The sequence below is a fragment of the Chinchilla lanigera genome, unplaced genomic scaffold (assembly GCF_000276665.1).
Source record: "Chinchilla lanigera isolate Chin_1 unplaced genomic scaffold, ChiLan1.0 scaffold00041, whole genome shotgun sequence".
Taxonomy (NCBI): Eukaryota; Metazoa; Chordata; class Mammalia; order Rodentia; family Chinchillidae; genus Chinchilla; species Chinchilla lanigera.
Genome location: NW_004955442.1, coordinates 14,188,146 through 14,192,053, shown reverse-complemented (window position 1 = coordinate 14,192,053; position 3,908 = coordinate 14,188,146). Strand labels below are relative to the sequence as shown.

The following is a 3,908-nucleotide window of genomic DNA, read 5'->3' as shown; positions in this document are numbered from 1 at the left end:
AAAAAAAAAAAAAAAAAAAAAAGACATCGGCATTCTCATGTTTACTGCAGATTAATCACAAGAATCAGGACATGGAATCACAAGAGTCAGAACATGGAATCAGCCTAAGTGTCCATTGAAGTATGAACGGATAAAGAAAATGTGACCTGTGCCATGGTACTATGTAGAATTTTTGCCAAAAATGTTTAACATGAACCTGAAATTAGAGCCAGGCACAGTAGCACAGAGGTCTGTCTCTAAAAACCGCCCCCTACACACACACATGCAAATCCAGGTTGTGAAATTTATATATGATGAACAGACGGGGTTGGTCTGTTCATATATAATATTAGTTTACTAATAGTCCTTTTTTAGTTTTCAAATTTTACCTTTATATTTCAAGACAGGGTCCTACTATGGAGTTGAGGCTGACTTTGAACTCTCCAATAGTCCATACTGGCCTCAAATTCGAGACGCTCCTCCAAGTGCAAGGATTACAGGTCCGTGCCACCAAGCCTGCCTCAGCTCGTCGCACGCAGTTTTAAGCTCAGGTCGGCTGTCGGTGGCTATTCTTAGGTCCCTGCGTGCCCTGCAGAGCCACCTGACGCCAATCCCCTCCTTGGGCTCGCTGGTAGCTCTCGCATCTTCCTGGGCCCCCGGGCGGGATAGAGGAAACAAGAACCAGACCCGAGCCTCCAAGAGCGCGTTAGGTTTGGGGGTCGAAGCTGGAGCCTCCCCCTCGTCTCCTTCCGCTAAAATGCGGCGGATTTTAACCGAGCCGAAAGCGCAGGCGGAGACGGAGACCGCACTCGCAGCCTGGACGCGGACCCTCGGCCTCCCGCCGCTGCCCGCCGCCAGGCGGAGTCCGCCCCAGCGCGGGAGTAGCTGGGCCCCCGGGTGTGGCGTCTCTGAGGTCCCTGAAGCGCTCCAGATTCTGGTGAATTTTCACCACGGGATGAATAACAAGTGGCTGTGAATGCAGAAGGGCGGGCTTGGAGGATATTCCAGGGTTTGCGTCCGAGACACTGAGGACGTCGCTCTGGGCAGCCCCAGGACAGGGCTTTTGTTTGGCTCTCTGCGGCCCCTCGCAAAACTCAGCGTGCGGCCTCAGTGGGGTCGCCCCCTACTTCGGGGGTGTCTGTTCCGCTCCGTCTCTCCCCTCTCGTGGTCTTGGTCAAGAGCTGGGCCCAGGAGTGCCATGCAGGAGGGCGACTTAAGAGTTTAAGGTCCAATGCTTCCCCGACGAAGCCGGCCAGAGCACCCCCTCCGCTGCTCTCTGTCATCCGAAGGAGAATCTGGTGCACCCGGGAGCCCCCTCCCCGGCCCTCGCGCGGGTCTGTCTGCTCGGGCGCCGGGCCGCAGAGGTGGACACCCAGCGGCGACTGCGCGGGAGAGGACGCAAAGGCTGGAATGTCTTGGGGGACAAACCAAATTTTCTCGAATAGAATCCAAACCAGTTTCTGGTCGATTTAAACGTTTTAATACCTTCAGGTGACACATTGGCCAGCTGCCCCAGTGGCCTAATGGATAAGGCACTGGCCTCCTAAGCCAGGGATTGTGGGTTCGAGTCCCACCTGGGGTAGGGTGGTGGCACACCTTTACAAAATAAAGGCACATTTTGTGTGTACACTCTAACTTCCCCACAAGAGAAGGAAATGGAAATACTAGCCAAGAACAGACTCTTAACAACCAACAGAACGTAGAAATGTGAAAGCACGTAGCTTAAAGCTAAGCAGCAAAGGTCAAAAGCGGATACTTAAAAAAAATAATTAGCTTAAGAAAAGTAGATGCTGCTCCTTTAATAGATTGTAAGTAACGTAATAAGCGGCAGACAGGGTAATGACGTCTTTTTTCTGGTACCGGAAATCGAACTCAGGAGTTTGCGCTTGAGAGGCAGGCTCTGTGCCGCAGAGCTATATCCCCAGCCCAATAAAGAGGGCTTGATTGGTGGTTTTCTGTTCGGGTTTCTACTTTAATAACGCTATTTCTGTGACTTTTTATAGTTTCTCCAGAGCAAGCAGGGACTTCACTGGTGGTGCTGGGGCTGGGGCTGGGGCTGGTGGCGCTGGCCGTGTGTCTTGGCACTGGTCCAAGATTTGGAGTCTAGCTCACGCTGTCCGGATTAACTTGTGACTCAATGCACACTCTGGTGGCAGAACGCCCTGTGTCCTTGGAACGGAGGGTAGCCAGGCTGTAGAAAGGGGCTGAGGACCAGGCCTGATCTACTGGACCACAACTCACACCAGGTGCCTCTGAACTGCCTTCTCATCCTTTCTGTAGGGGATGGAATGACTGTTGGAATAAGGGAGAGAGAACTGATCCTAAAATGGGGGTTATTATGGTTTGTGTTCAGGTTAAATGATCTGCTCAGTTGCGAGGGGAAAGCAGGAGAATAGGGGGGTTATTTGATCCCCCATTAGAGGCAATTGTCACTTGTCATTTCTGTTTTTTCCTCTCTGGCTTGAGGTCTGGGGTTGAACTGAGCACTTTTTTTTTTTTTTTCTTTTTGAAACAGGATCTCACTATGCAGTTCAGACTGACCTTGAGTTCACTTTGTAGCCCAGGCTGGTCTTGAATTCGCAATAATCCTCCTGCCTCAGCCTCTTGAGTGCTAGGATTACAGGCATCTACCACCATGCCTGGCTGAGCAGATCATTTTTAAAGTTCTTTGGGGGAATGGAACCTAAAGCCATGTACATGCCAGGCAAATGCTGTACCACTGATCTACCTCTGAGCTACACCACCAGTCCCTGGCTCCCTTTCTTATGTTTTAAAATCCATTTTGTCAACTGCTGTATCCCCAGTGCAAAAATCAACTTTATCAACTCTTGTATGTCTTTGGTTTCTTCTTTTGGATATAAGGTTTTTTTTTTTTTTTTTTTTTTGTTTTGTTTTTGGTACTCACTTTAAGGTCTTCAATTATTTTTTCTCTGTGTCAATAATTCCATTTACAGACTTGCCATCATAATTGCTACATGTTTTGGCAGACCGAAATTTGGCAGGCTGTAGGCATCAGACTATAGTTGGTCAGACATCTAATCCCACCCTTTTTCCTTCTCCTGTCATGGAAGCCTTTGGATCTAACAGTTTGTGCTTTTCAGGTTCCCTTGCAGCTAGTGGTGGCTCTGTGGCACTGATTTACAAAGACCGGTGTTAGAAATCAAGATCTGGATACTAAGGTTGCTTACTGACATTGGATTGTCAATGGCTATAGGTGTTTTTTAGTTCCCCAAAGAACTTTAAAAATGGCTTACAGTCTTCTGGGAAAATGGCAGAATGGTGAGCAATAACAACTCAGCCTCTTTGAGATTTGGAATCCAGATACTGGAAAATAACTTGAGGAAGAAAAAAAGAGAAGTAGATACCAAGAACAAGGAAAGAGCTGACAGGAAAATAAAAGCTTACTGAGAAATTGAAGAGACAGAACACAACATGGAGAAGGAAGAGACAGTCTGCACCTTTTCCCCAGCTCTTGGCTCATGGTACATGGCAAAGGGAGACTGAACCTACCAAGACAAAGTGAAAGCTGGGACTCGGGAGGGCCTCAGGGAGAGAAGCTCAGAGGTGGAATGGACTGGCAGGTGCTATCATCTGTAGGGAAAGTGTGAGATTCTGCTCCCATTTGAGTCTTTTGACAGGCAACAGCTGGTGGGTGACTCTAGTCCAATCCCCTCACCATATCCCTGAAAAGAGTTCTTGGTTAGACACCAGAGAAGGGTTGATTGTTTGAACCACAGGATGGTTTCACTTTAGGGCTCCCAGTTTCACATTCCCACAGTGACTGAGTGAGAGACAGCCATGGGAGACAGCTGTGGTCAGGGAGTGGGCCAGAAAGAGACTGTCTGAGGGGTTTGAGCTAAGGGACACAGACCTTGCCCCCACAGGCAGAAGCCACATGCAGCCAGAATTGCTCCAGATTTGAAAGTTGC

The 3,908-nt window shown here is 49.0% G+C and overlaps 1 protein-coding gene and 1 non-coding gene across 2 annotated transcripts in view; both read left to right on the top strand.

Annotated features, from left to right (window-relative positions):
* Positions 1–3,908, top strand: part of LOC102009114 (olfactory receptor 1F1-like) — a 24,317-nt gene that overhangs the window by 4,711 nt on the left and 15,698 nt on the right. The window lies entirely within an intron of this gene.
* Positions 1,489–1,561, top strand: Trnar-ccu. Its single transcript has one exon. It is a non-coding gene; the product is annotated as a tRNA-Arg (tRNA).